Source organism: Capricornis sumatraensis, chromosome 21 (genome assembly GCF_032405125.1).
Source record: "Capricornis sumatraensis isolate serow.1 chromosome 21, serow.2, whole genome shotgun sequence".
NCBI classification, from domain to species: domain Eukaryota; kingdom Metazoa; phylum Chordata; class Mammalia; order Artiodactyla; family Bovidae; genus Capricornis; species Capricornis sumatraensis.
Genome location: NC_091089.1, coordinates 49,083,714 through 49,098,719, shown reverse-complemented (window position 1 = coordinate 49,098,719; position 15,006 = coordinate 49,083,714). Strand labels below are relative to the sequence as shown.

The 15,006-nt window shown below is 49.0% G+C and overlaps 1 protein-coding gene across 3 annotated transcripts in view; it reads left to right on the top strand.

Moving 5' to 3' along the window:
* The window catches only part of ST8SIA5 (ST8 alpha-N-acetyl-neuraminide alpha-2,8-sialyltransferase 5), a 61,428-nt gene that overhangs the window by 24,135 nt on the left and 22,287 nt on the right, over nucleotides 1-15,006 (top strand). The gene's annotated exons all lie outside the window — the stretch shown is intronic.

Genomic DNA, 15,006 nt, shown 5'->3' with positions numbered 1-15,006 from the left:
GGGCAACCTTGCAGCCTCTGCCCCTCTGGGCTGCTCTCAGAGAAGAGGAAGTCTCAGTGCAATGGCCCAGAGCTCACCCTGGCATCTGACCTGGGCTGCTTAGATAGGAGGGTGAGGGCCAGGACCCAGCCAGAGGAAAGCAGGGACTCGCCGCTCCCTCTCTTGGAATGAGGGTGGGGGGCGATGGAGTGGGAGTCTGGGTCTCCAGCCTCCCTTTGAGGTGGAGGCAATATTCCAGCCCTCCTGGAAGGATTTTGGGGTTGTGTCAGGGTGACATCAGGGTGGGCAAAGACCATTGGTTTCCTGCTCCTCTGAAATCCACTGAGCAGGCTGTCCCTACCCTGCCCAGCCTTGGCTGGGCTGATCTTGGCTGTACTAAGTTGCTCAGTCATGTCCGACCCTATGGACTGTAGCCCACCAGGCTCCTCGGTCCATGGGATTCTCCAGGCAAGAATACTGGAGTGGGTTGCCTTTTCCTCCTCCAGAGGATCTTCTCAAACCAGGGATTGAACCCACATCTCTTATGTCTCCTGCGGTGGCAGACAGTCTCTTTACCCCTGGCACCACCCGGGAAGCCCTTGACCTTGGTTGGGGAAGAACCATTTTCATCAAGATATGGTCCTGAGAACTGACATTTATACCATCACATGGTTATTTCTTCTTGATCTGCTGTAGTGTTTGGAGCTAAAATCAGTAATGAGGGGCATTCTGTATATCCAGGAGAAGGAACTATTTGTAGAACAAATGAGAATGGAGTATTCTCAGGTGGAGCATGCTCATTGTGGGTAGGGTGGGGGTGGGGTGTGGCGGGGGTGGTCATTTCGGGGAATTTTTTCAGACAAGGTGGGATGGCTCTTTCTGCTTGAAGGAGGGTGTGGCTGCAACCTGCCTACTAAAGTTTTCTCCGGGCTAAGTTATTTGGTTTCTTAATTTTTGCATTTCCAAGTGCAGGCTAACTATTAGATTAATTTCCCTGGGAGAAGCCTGGGTTTTTGTCGCTGTCAATTTTGACACTAAAACATCAAATTGTCCCTGCAGAAGAGAAGCAGCATGGTTTTCAGGAGCTTCAATATGCGTGGTTTTATCCAGTGCTTTGAAAAAGGGAAGATGTGGCCCCAGTGTCAGACGCCAATGGGGGAGGTGAACAGACAGGCCCTGGGGTGTGGGGCAGCCATGGGCCATGGCCTAGAATCTGGGTCTTATTCGGACTCTTTAGGAGCCTAGTTCTTTCCATATATCTGTGGTGGGAGCCCTGGCCTGCCACTTGGCACCTGGGATTGTCACCCAGTGAGAGGACAAGTCCCGACTTGTCTGTTCCATATGTTGAGCTTCCAACATTGGTTTCTGCTGTGTGACCCTCCCACCCAGATGCCCTGGGGTGTCTAGGTAAGTCTGCAGGTGTCTGTCTCCCTGGGAAGGACTCCCTGAAGGGTTCACAGAGCGGGTTTGGCTAGAAAAGAAGGAAATGGCAACCCACTCCAGTACTCTCGCCTGGAGAAGTGCATGGATGGAGGAGCCTGGTAGGCTACAGTCCATGGGGTTGCAAAGAGTCGGACATGACTGAGCGACAGACTACTGCTACGACTACTAAGACGGGACAGGCCCTTGGGGGGCTGTTCTGGGCAGATGTCCTGGGCCGGGGCTGAGACACTGCACAGATTCTGTTTCTGACTTTTCCTACTGCCAGCAGCTTTTGTCTCTTTGTTCTTTCCCTGCAATTTTGCCTCTAATTTCTCTGCCTTTCTCACCCTACCTAGTCTCTGCTCCTCCTTTCCTCCTGCCACCCTCTCTGGGCCCACTTCTCTTTCTCAGTCCCTGTGTCTGGCCTCTCTCCTCCTCCCTCTCATCCCCTTTGCCCTTGATCCTCTCTCCGCTCTCAGCAGCGCAGGTCAGCCTCCCCTCCCTGTCTCTCTCGGCCCCTCGGGTTCAGACACACCACCGCCTCCATCAGGTGCCCTTTATTCAACATCATCACCAGCTGAGCTGGTTTCCTTCCGGAGAGCCATTTGACCAAGAGCCCCCTGAACTCCTTAATAAATGTGATGACCACACATTCCAAGTTCTTCTTGGGCACTGCCAACTCAGATCCCAATTTCTGATTGACCTCTAAACTCCCCACATAGGTGAGAAAACACAGTATGTCTTTTCCCACGTGCAGAAAATAATGGTTCATGTAATTAGAACGGACCCGTGTGTTGGAGATTCTTTTCCTCGGTGTGGGAGCAGCTTCTGCCTTCTTTAAAACGGACAGGACAGCTCCTCGCAGCAGATGCGGACCTTGGGGGAGGACCTGATGCCACTGGGAAAGGACTCTGCCGAGTGAAAGTGCATCATCCCAGCAGACAACTGTCCGTGCCTGAAATGTGGGATGAGTTTTGTGGTATTTTGCCTACTGAATAATTCAGCGCATGCCATATTTTGCTATCTGTAGCTGTGTGGAGGGTTGAAGTGTGGTACACCGGAAGTCATTTATTATTAACACCCGTTGGAAGGGAGGTCAGGAGGTACGTACCATTTATAACAGAGGATAAAGATGGGCGAAAAAAAAGCAATGACTCATAAGTCAACCAGGAGCCACAAGGAGAAGGAGCAGGTCCAAATGATTGGTCTGGAACACTCCAAACAGGACCACAAAGAAAATCCAGGTCAGATGATGCTCATAAAGGCTGTGGCCAGGTCTTCACTTTGGACACGAGCTGGGGAAGTCCAGCTGGCAAGTGTGTGAGTTACAAAATATACATTGACATATAGCTTTGTTAATTTCAGGTCTAGATCTAAAAGTGTCCAATAGGCATCTAAGGAGAACTGCTGTAGAGAGCAGATAGGAAGAATTGCTAATCAGCAAGTGCTTCTATTTCAGTGGCTGCCTTGATGGAGCAGGAAGGGCTTTGAAGAGAGTTCTCATCATCTTTGGATTGGGTGTTTGTGTTTCTATCTCCCCACCTAGGCAGTGATTGTGCTTCTCCCTCTTTGAATTTTCAGCACCCAGTATGGCACCAGCTCAATAAATGTTAATCGAATAAAGGATGAATAAGCAAGGACAAAGTAAAGACTGTTGGTAAGAATGCAGACTTCAACGTTAGTGTCCCTGAATTCTCCCTTAGAGATTTATTCCTTTGGATTAAACCTCGTCTTCTCCTGGCAGTATCCTTGAAAATTAATCCCTGGGGAGGGGAAACATTTTGGAATCATAAACTCATTCACAGTTTAGAACGACCAGAGGATTTTTTTCTCTTGGGTAGGTGGTCAGGAGTCTGAGAATCTGGGTGGCAGTGTAGGAAAAAGGAGACTGAAGGTGGGGGTGTGTGTGTGGATAAAAACAGAAGGCAGTGAAGGCAGATATATACTTTTGCAATAACTAACTGAGAGCCACCCCTCAGCCCCGCCCCCCACCCCATACCACCACCCCCACTACGGAGTATGGCAATTCTGACAAGGGGAAGATGGGGGAGGGGAAGGGGGGGTGAAGGGCTCTTGTCCTCTCAGCTCACTGCTTTCACCTCTCCAGCCTGGCTAGCTTCTTGCAAACCCAGTGACCATCTGGAGGGTAAGGGAGGCATAGTGCCCACCTGCCAAAGTGGGCAGGCAGCGCCCACTGCCTCGGGACACCACAGGGAAAGGTCACCCAATCTTAGGGGCTGAAGGCAGCTGAGGCAGAAGTCCCCCAGGTGCTAACTCTCAGCCTGGTCTGTAGTCACCACTCAAAAGACTTCACTCAGCTTCCGTCAGACGGTTCCTGATCCATGCCCCAGCCCTTGTCCTCCTCCAGGATCCACCTTCCACTCCAGTGCCTCCTGGAAGCTTTCCCTGATGGCCACTTTTACTCCACGTTCTGTAAGATGTGTCTGCATCGGGGTTGGGGGTGGGGGGTGACTAAAAGTGAAAGTCGCTCAGTTGTGCCTGACTCTTTGTGATCCCAATAGTCCATGGAATTCTCTAGGCTAGAATACTGGAGTGGGTCTATCCTTTCCCTTTCCCAGGGGATCTTCCCAACCCAGGAATCAAACCAGGATCTCCTGCATTTGCAGGTGGATTCTTTACCAACTGAGTATCAGGGAAGGAAGCAATTTCTATCATCACACACAGAGGGGCTGGACCACCTGTGCATGCAGTGTCAGGGCCCTCCGAACCTTCTTACTTCAGACCCAGCCCACAGGCAGCTCCTCCTCCCAGGGTGCATACAACCTTGGCCCCCTGGTCCGGAACCGCATGGCAGGAGATGGTTTGCAAAGACAGGGAAGGACCATTTCTAGAGCAGAGCTGAGGACAGAGTTTCCCTGCGCTGCTGGGCTTCCACCTGGGGTGCTGGGAACTTCCCATGGGGAAAGAAGCACCCGCCCAGGAGTAGCAGGCAGGCCACAGACTGGCGACACAGTCGCCTCTTTGCTCCGCAGAACAGCAGGCCCAGTGAATGTGTGTCTCTTTCTGAAAGAAAGAGCCTTTATTTCTGGGTCAAGGTCTGCGTTCCAGGCGAGCGTGTATGCCTGGGGTGTGGAATCATCATATTTCAGAGCTGGAAGGAACTTGACTGAATTGAATTTAGCATTTTATTATGCTGTCTTGAGTTGTTCCCTAATTGTTTCATGACAGTGTATAATTAGGGAATAAATTGTGTGATGCAGCTGGCAAGGGCTCCGGGAGCCTAGGGTACAAGTTGGAGGTGCTTCTGTGGAGGGGAGGGACTTGGATTGGACGTGGACAGGCAATGATGCCATGGCTGAGCGCTACTAGGGGCTGGCTGTGTGCCAGGCATGGTGCTGGGCGCCTGATGCGTTACCCTCAGACCTTTGAGGGGGGGTGCTGTCATTGCCCCCATTTTACAGATGAGGAACTGAGACCCCACTTCCAGGTGGCGGTGGGTGGTGGAGCTGGAACACACCCCTTGCTCTGTAACTCTGAGTCCCGGCACCTGTGGGCCATGCAGAGGGATTCTACTTTCCGGGCTGTGGATAGACACCCAAGGTTGGGTTAGGTTGGGTCTCCGTGGCTGTCCTTGCCAAGGCATCTCAGCTCCTGGCTGTTAGACTGGACTAAAAATGACCGTATTGATCTAAGTAGGTAACTGACACGCACGTTTTCTCCCAGTGCTGCCATGAACACTATAGGCAAGAAAAGACAATCTTTAGGGTGTCTCATCCCCTCCTCTCCTGTCTCTTTCCCACTTTTGACCTTCTGCGCTCTCCTTCACCCCCAGCCTCTATGCTTTGTGTTCCTTCCATCTCCTCCTGCGGGTCCTGGATTTCAAAGAGGAACCCTGGGTGGCAAGGTTAGCCCAAGGGAAAGACTTTTCCACGGAGGACTTACAGAGGAGGTGTGGTGACAGCTTTGAGGGGTGGGGTCTGCACGTCTGCATTTGAGTGCAGGCTGGCAGCATAAGCCTTTTGGGTCAATTTTTGCTTCTGGGGAAAAGGACATACATAAATAAATAAGAGATTAGGAGAGTAGTCTGAATTTGGGGGTCACCTGCATCAACATGAATATTATGAGAGAATCAAATTATCAAGAGAGAGGATGGAGAGTGATCAGCAGTCTTTGGATGGAATTGCCTCCTTATTTGGTTCAGTTTAAAATGGAAAAATTTCACCTGTGGTTCTGATATGCTATCTGGATGTTCTTCTTTGCTTTTTGACTGCCAGATTTTTCTATGAATATCCCTTAAGTTTAGCAGATTATTTGGAATGAAACTACTTTTTTTTTTTTTAAGATTCCTCATTCTATTAATTTATTTTAAATAATGGTTGAAAAATAAATAACCAGAACTCTTGGGCTCCATCTAAGTAAGATGGCACTGCTTCTCCGTTTCCTCCCACGCACCCAGTGTGGGCTTCTGGCGGCAGGCAGAGGAGGCTGACTGTGAAAGCAGGGCTGTTGGGGCTCCGAGAGGCCTCAGATGGGGTCGTTCTGTGAGCTGTCCTGGCCACCAAGCTTTGTGGCCCTCGGCTGTGTCTAAATTGAGTCTCCTGGTCAAATAACCACCGACATGAGCCTTTCTGTGCCTCAGTTGCCTCCTCCTCTGTGAAACTCCCATTTTGCTCCATCACCAGCGGGGTCCCCTGGGTGGGCTCACAGCTAGGCAGGAGGTTCCCCTTGGGGCCGGCTTTTCACATCAGATGACCCTGGCCCTACCTCTTCCTCACCCCCAGTCAGCTCCCAGACCCTCTGCCCCTCCCTCCAGCAGTCCGTTCATCCTCCTCTCCTTCACGGCTCCCACGCTTCCTGCCTCCTGGACCATCGTCAGGAATCTCATACTAGTTCCTTAGCAAAGACGGGAGGCCTCAGAAAGGAGTGAGCATGGAAGGGAACGGAGAATGGAAAGGACAGGGGCTCTGGGGTCTGGTTAAGCGGACCAGCATCCATCTGGGAATCAGTTTAGGGGATGCTTAGAAGGGAAGACAGCTAGGCTCTCCAGGTGCCCACTCCATGTAGCCATGCATAGCTCGCAACCCCTTCTTCGATGTCGGTGGAGGCTGTGCTGGGACCGTGGGCAGTGGGGCTCCTGGAGCCTGGAAGAGAGGCCAGTCCTTCACTGCAGGCCTCCTCTCTGGGCCTGCAAACCTTCCCTCCCTCACGCTCAGCTGGGGCTCCTTGATATACCTTCCGGAACCTCCTAGACACTTCCGTCTGCTCTTCGTCCAGCAGCTCCCTCACATGTCAGGGAATCCCATTCTCTCACCTGAGACCCACACCTCACACACTCACTGTCTTAGTCTGTGCCGGCTGCTCTGATGAAATACCACACACCAGGAGGCTCATCAACAACAGGGATTTGCTTTCCGCAGCTCTGGAGGCTGGGAGTCTGAGCCTGTGTGGTCGCCAGCACGGTCAGGCGAGGACCCTGTTCCAGGTGGCAGACGCTGTCCTCACATGGTGGAAGGAGCTAAAGAACTCTCTGGGGCCTCTTTTATAAAGGCACAAATCCCATTCAGGGGGCATCAGCCTCATGACCTCATTAGCCCCGAAGGCCCCATCTCCTGATATCATCACCTTGGGGGTTAGGGTTCCAGCATATGAATTTTGGGGGGACGTGCATTCAGCTCAGTGAATGCACCCACTCCTTCACTTTGAGCCCCCGCAGTCTCTGCCTCCAGCACCCCCTACTTCCAGTCTTGCCTCAACCCACACCAGTGGGGCTCTTGAATGACACAGGGACCTCCCTGGGCTCCTGTTGTCTGGAGCATCATCAGCGTCTGGGGACGAAATGGTGTATGCGAGAGACACACACTGCTGGATGGGCTTCACCTTCTCCCAGCCAGTGACCGCTGGGGCTCAAAGTATTGTAGCCCCAGTGAACTCCGTGGTCCAGATGGAGCTCTGGGGGGGGCTTCAGGCTGGACAGGGGAGCCCTCTCTGGGGCAGGCTTATGGGGAAGGGCTAGGAGGAATGACAGAGACAGACTGTGCACCCTAGAGCCAGGGCATGCTGAAACGAGGCCCCTTCAGCCTGCAAAGCTGGAGCCCAGGCCCGTGTGGGAGGACGGGACCCAGTATTCAACAGCTGCAGCCATATTGGCATTTGTCTTCTCACTTAACGGAGGCCGTCCCCTGCTGATCAGGCAGCCAGCGCTGCCCAGCCCTGCCCCCCACCTCCCCAAGGGCACAGAGACGGGGCAGGGTGAATGCAGCCTGGCCAGCGTCGGCTTTGGCTGCCGGAAGCCAAGTGGCATCTGAGCTGAGCTGGGCTCCTGATGTGACCGGCGGTGACTATTTATACCTGTGAGGTGTCCTGCCAGCATCTCCTCCCCTTTGAACTGGGTAGAGATCGTCTTTCCAGAATTCAAAGAAGAGATAGTGACTAGCTCACCTTGAGAGGCTCGTGGAGTTAGGGAGGTCGGAGAAACTGCTGCCCTCAGTCTTCTAGCAGCTCATGGCAATGCTTGAGATATTTAGAGAAAGAGCTGTGGCTTAAAAGGGCATTTGTTAGTGATTTCCGATAATAAGAGTCATAACTCCATTACAGAAAGTGTATAAAAATGTAGAAAAGAGGGTTTTTTTTTTTAAATCATAATTATCTACCTAGAGCAACCTACTATTAATATCTTGTTATCATCCTTTCCCATGGGCTCACATATGTATATATAATTATTTTTGGAGATCATAATTTTGTAGCTTGCTTTTTCACTCAGTATTATCGTGTATATCATTTTCTCGTGTCATTATACACAAACATTTCAGCATCATTTTGATGTCCGCATGATGATCAGTATCCAGAGCAAACAGGGATTTCTATGGCTTCCTCCAGAATGCCATCCTCAGGCCTCCTCTCAGAAGCAGAATCAAGGAACGACCCAGTGTGGCAGTGCTTCTTACAGTCTTATTTCCTCAAGTCGTTTATCTTTAGAGGCTGAGATGGAACAGCACAGCCTTCTAAAAGCAAAGCCCAGATAGGCTGGAGAAAGAAGCAAGGGCTATATTAGCTCCATTTTTTTCTGATGGAAAAATGAGGCTTTAGACCTAGGCCTGGAGTGATTGTAATTACCTGGCTGAGGTACCACATGCAATGTTTTCAGGGTGCCTGGGATTTTTTTAAATCATCAGGTGTGGTTAGACACACAGATGTGGAAATGACTGTCAGGAAGGAAGAGGTTTTTATACTTTCAGATCCTAAAAAGCGGGAAGCATACCATACCGTGTAGGGCCACACGGGAAGGCACCAGCGTCAGTCAAGAAGCAGAAGGAGCAAAGGGGGGAAAGTGGACAAAAGCCTTTCTTGTGGTTTCTATGTAAGGAACGGATGAGCAGGCACACGGGGTTAAGATTGGCTTGTTTAAATAATTTCAAAGGGCTCTGGGGCAGAGAGCTGCCCCAAGTTGTCTGGTAGCTGGCCTGTGGGTGGTTAGGGCAGAGGAATAAGTGGCCCTAAGTGTGACAGGAGGAGAAAGAGGAGGAGGAGGTGGTGGCGAGTGTGAGCTCTGGATTGCTTGGTTTGCACATGAAAGGTGTGCTCACAGGTTTTGTTTGTTTGTTTGTTTTTACCATATCTAGGAATTGATTAGCTCTAGGAGAAGGCAATGGCACTCCACTCCAGTACTCTTGCCTGGAAAATCCCATGGGCGGAGGAACCTGGAAAGCTGCAGTCCATGGGGTCACTGAGGGTCGGACACGACTGAGCGACTTCACTTTCACTTTTCACTTTCATGCATTGGAGAAGGAAATGGCAACCCACTCCAGTGTTCTTGCCTGGAGAATCCCAGGGACAGTGGAGCTTGGTGTGCTGCTGTCTATGGGGTCACACAGAGTCGGACACGACTGAAGTGACTTAGCAGTAGCAGCAGGAGAGGCAGTCTCTCTGGGGCCAGGAAGGCCCCAGATGTCAAAGCATCAGAAACAGTTAATCCATGGAGTTTGCAGCAGAGATGCAGTGATCAGGGACATCCCTGCGTCAAAGAAGAACTCAGCATGGGCTTTACCCTCAGGGTGATGGGGGAGAGGTTTCCCAATAGCAGCAGAAGGAGAATGGCAACCAGTCCAGATGGTGGAGAACTTCTGAGCTATGCATTTCTTTCTCAGCTCTGTCATCAACCAGCTGAGGGACTGTAAGCACGTCTCTGACTCACTGGGCCTCCATTGGCAGATCTCGTCCTTTCATGGCAGGAGAAAGGGGAAGAAGGGGAATAGACATTTTCTGGGCACTTCCTGTGTGCCAGACACTATACTAATGCTTTCTTTGAGATTCTCATCATTATCTTATCTCAGCCAATTATCTTATCTTGTCACGGGTGTACTTCATTTTTTATGCTGATTTTGCAAATGAGAAAACTAAGGCTCATGGAAATAATGGGCCCCTGGCTAGGGATGGGCAAAGAAGGATGTGAACCCTATTCTGAAACCCTTGCCATCTAATAGCCACTAAACACACCACGTGAGACCATTTGGAATCACTGAACCGCCAAGTGATGATATTGGGGATGCAAGGGAAAGGGAGACGGAGTGGAGGCTGGCAGAGGGAAAGTGAGGATGGCTTGTGAAGGTGACGAAGGGGCTGGCTGATCAAAGAGAGGTGCTGATTGGTTTTAACTTCCTTTGAGAGTTTCTCTTGTTTGCTGTGCTTAGTCCCTCAGTCGTGTCCAACTCTTTGTGACCCATGGACTACAGCCCGCCAGGGTCCTCTGTCCATGGGGAGTCTCCAGGCAGAATACTGGCTTAGGTGCCATGCCTTCCTCCAGGGGATCTTCCCTACCCGGGGATCAAACACAGGTCTCCTGCACTGCAGGCAGATTCTTTACTCTTTGAGCCACCAGGGAAGCCGGTAAACATTCCCTTGTTTATGGATCATTAATTCATAGACTTGTTCTGGCTTGGTTAGTTAAGTGGGAAACACTGAAGAAACTTTGGGGTTGTATTTTAGTGCTGGGTGGGACTTCAGATACCACCTCATTCAAATTATTTAGGAGGATAAAAAAGAGGCTCAGAGAGGTGAAGCGGTTTACCCAAAGCCACACGGCTGGTTTAGAGGCATATCCTGGGTGTGTCTGTAAGTGTCCCAACTCCTGAGAACACTAGTATAAGTTTCCTCTTAATTATCTTCTATGTCATTAGAATCTGGAACGTTTCTTAGTAGTTGCCTGAGATCACGGCTTCAGAAGACCCAGTGGATTCCCAAGAGCTCAGTGTCACTGGCTGTGGTTGCAAATGATGATCTTTGTGATAAGACACCAGACCTCACTTCCTGTTGTGTGATGGAAAAATGACCTAAGTTAGAGAAAAGCTCATGGACTTTTTTTTAGCCCCAGGCTGACACCTTGTTCTTGGTTGCAGATAACAGAAACCATTTTAGTTAAAGCAGAAAGGGATTGACTAAGGGTAAGGCTAGCACAGAATCACTGGGAAAGCTGAAGAAAAACTCTAGGCCAGCTTCCAAGAATGTCTGTGCAAACTGCATTGTGAAACTGGGCCACTGTGGAAGCCTCTGATAAAATCGTGAAGGTGCCGCCACCACTGCAATTTCCAAGAGCCATGCCACCTCTGCCACATTCTGCCAGGGAAACAATGCCTTGAGCCTTGACATTCTTCTAGACCATGGCTCTGAATCAGTCTCATGCTACTGACTGTGAAAGTGTTAGTTGCTTAGGTGTGTCGGACTCTTTGCAACCCCATGGACTATAGACCTCCAGGCTCCTATGTCCGTGGGAAGAATTTTCACAGGCAAGAATACTGGAATGAGTTGCCATTCCCTTCTCCAGGGATCTTCCTGACCCAGGGATTGAATCTTTGAATCAGCTTTGCAGGCTGATTCTGTACCTTCTGAGCCTCCAAGGAAGCTACTGACTGGTTGAACCTAAATTGCCTGGAGGACTCTAGCTACAAAGGGGTCTGGGAAATGTAGTTTTTAGCTTTCTTGTTTCTGTAGTGCAAATATGCAGAGATAACAAAGACAGATTCCACATGTTTCAGATATTCCTCATTTGGAAAGGGAAATAGATATATAAACAGACAATTATAATACAATGCTATCTGCTCTAATTAAGAGAAAATGTATAGAATAACCTGAGAGTTAGCATTAGAAAAGTCTTCCCAGAAGTGGGGGCATTTGAGGTAGGTACTGAAGGATCAATGTGAGTTTGCCAAGTGAGAAAGACAATGAAAAGAGCTGTAAAACATAAAGAAAACAGAAAAAGGAGAGTGATATTTTAGGATCTTCAGTGCCTCAGTTCAGTTCAGTTGCTCAGTTGTGTTCGACTCTTTGCAACCCCATGGACTGCAGCATGCCAGGCCTCCCTGTCCATCACCAACTCCCAGAGTTTACTCAAACTCATGTTCATTGAGTCGGTGATGCCATCCAACCATCTCATCCTCTATCATCTCCTTCTTCTCCTGCCTTCAATCTTTCCCAGCATCAGAGTCTTTTCCAATGAGTCAGTTCTTCGCATCAGGTGGCCAAAGTATTGGAGTTGCAACTTCAACATCAATCCTTCCAATGAATATTCAGGACTGATTTCCTTTAGGATGGACTGTTTGGGTCTCCTTGCAGTCCAAGGGACTCTCAAGAGTTTTCTCCAACACCACAGTTCAAAAGCATCAATTCTTCAGTGCTCAGCTTTGTTTACAGTCCAACTCACACACCCATACATGACTACTGGAAAAACCATAGCTTTGACTAGACGGACCTTTATTGGCAAGGTAATGTCTCTGCTTTTTAATATGCTGTCTGGTTGGTCATAACTTTCCTTCCAAGGAGTAAGCATCCTTTAATTTCATGGCTGCAATCACCATCTGCAGTGATTTTGGAGCCCCCCCCAAAATAAAGTCTGACACTCTTTCCACTGTTTCCCCATCTATTTCCCATGAAGTGATGGGACCAGATGCCATGATCTTCGTTTTCAGAATGTTGAGTTTTAAGCCAACTTTTTTACTCTCCTCTTTCACTTTCATCAGGAGGCTCTTTAGTTCTTCTTTGCTTTCTGCCATAAGGGTGGTGTCATCTGTGTTTCTGAGGTTATTGATATTTCTCCCGGCAATCTTGATTCCAGCTTGTGCTTCTTCCAGCCCAGTGTTTCTCATGATGTACTCTGCATATAAATTAAATAAGCAGGGTGACAGTACACAGCCTTGACGTACTCCTTTCCCGATTTGGAACCAGTCTGTTGTTCCATGTCCCGTTCTAACTGTTGCTTCCTGACCTGCATACGGATTTCTCAAGAGGCAGGTCAGGTGGTCTGGTATTCCCATCTCTTTCAGAATTTTCCACAGTTTATTGTGATCCACACAGTCAAAGGCTTTGGCACAGTCAATAAAGAAGAAGCAGCTGTTTTTCTGGAACTCTCTTGCTTTTTTGATGATCCAGTGGATGCTGGCAATTTGATCTCTGGTTCCTCTGCCTTTTCTAAATCCAGCTTGAACATTTGGAAGTTCACGGTTCACGTACTGTTGAAGCCTGGCTTGAAGAATTTTGAGCATTACTTTACGAAATCTGCTTAAATTCTTTTATAACATGAAAAGTAGGAGATGATTTATTTTGTGTAGGTAGGAGTCAATTTGTTGTGTAAAATATTTTTTAATATTCTAAAATATATTTAAAATGTCTTAAATGTATGATTATAATATTTAAAATTAAACTATAGTAAAATAATAAAGAACAAATATTTACAAATATAATAGTTTTAAAGTATTAAATATGAAATTATATTTTAAATTATTTAAAATGCAAGTTGTTTAAAAAGAAGCCAGTTAATTGGATAAATGTCTCAGTATTTCTAAAGCACCACAGACATAAGTTTGTCTGTGTAAGTTAGTGAGAATATTTGTGAAACAGCTGCTGCCATATTTTGGGAAGGTCTGGGGAAATGCGCAAGGACTGACTTTATTTTAAATCCTTGGCTGTGGCCTGCAGAGCCCAGATGCCGTCCTGGGGCTCCACCCCGACCTCTGGCTCTCCAGGGCTAGCTGTAGAGAGGCCTCTGCCCCAAGTTTAGAGGCTAAGCCTGCAGGCTTCTTGACTCGGGGCTGTCCCGGGATCCCACCCTCCCAGCTTCATCAGCCCCAGTGTCTTCCGATGACCTCTAGAAAGAGAGGCCGTGAGGAGAGGGTACACCTGGCCTCTGCCCTGGAGGCCCCTCTGACTTCGTGGCCGAGTCTGGCAGGGAACTACCGTGTTTTATCTTGGTGGTCACCCTCCCCTGCCCCTCTCTGCCCCACCCAGTCAGCGGATGTTCCCTGGGCTGTTGTGAACTAGCAGGTATGGCTGTAGGAGGTCAGAGGGCCCTTTCCAGGGGTCACCAACTGTCCTTATAAATTGGGCAGACAAGAGCATCTTGACTGAATGCGCTGCTTCGTGACCCGGCTTTGCCACCTGCCACCCACATGGCTCTGGGCAAGTGCATAAACCCCCAGAGCCTGCTGTGGATGCTTGTGATGACCACTTATCTGGTGGGCTAGTGATACAGATTAGAAGAGGGTATTGTGTTTAATGAATTATGTCAGGTAAAGACTAATACTATTTGGTGTCACTTATACGTGGAATCTAAAAAGTAATACAGGGCTTCCTAGGTGGCTCAGTGGTAAAGAATCTGCCCACCGATGCAGGAGACCCAAGAGACATGGGTTGGATCCCTGGATTGGGAAGATCCCCTGGAAGAGGAGATGGCAACCCATTCCAGTATTTTTGCCTGAAAAATCCCATGGACAGAGGAGCCTGGCAGGCTACAGTTCACGGGGTCACCAAGAACTGGACATGACTTAGTGACTAAACAATGACAAAAAGTAATACAAGTGATTGTGCATTCAAAATAGAAATAGAATCACAGACATACCACACCAACTTCTGGTTATCAGAGGGGAGAGGGGAGGTGGCAGAGATAAATTAGGAATATGGGATTAGCAGATAGAAATGACTGGATACAAAATGGATAAGAAATAAGGAGATACTGTATAACACAAGGAATTGCGCCCATTATCTTGTAGTCGCCATGCTGTATACTTGAAACTAACACAATACTGTAAGTCAACTCTACTTCAATTAAAAAGGGAAAAAGTGAATACCTCCATGTAGAGTACGGGGCCTTGGCCCGTGACAAGGGCTCAGTGGTGCTGGTTGAAGTTGGTATTGTTATTCTGCGTGAAGCTGCAGAAGGGACTGTGTTGGTTCAGGCTCCTCTACACTGACAGCATGGCCTGGAGCACCATCTGTTCAGCCTCAGTTTTCTCAGCTGCCAAATGGGGAGAAAGGATCTCACCTAGTCACAACGCGAGCATGAACGTCAATGAACTGATGAAAGCGGAAATTCTTTTCACAGTGGAAAAGCAGCTTGTGCTTTCTCGGCTATGCTGTGGCTGTCATTGCTGGACACTTGCCCAGGAGGAGGAGAAAGGGGCAGGAGAGGAGAGGCCCAGCTGAAGGCCGGTAGCCTCGCTGACTGACTCCAGGGCCACCTCTGTCGATGACTGGTCCTAGGAGGAATGCGAATGAGGATGTATCCAGAGCATCCTCTTTCTCCTTCAAAGTCACCATGTGGAACCAAGCCCGCTTCAAAATGTCGTGATGTACTGAAACGGGTTCATGGCCTAAATGCTT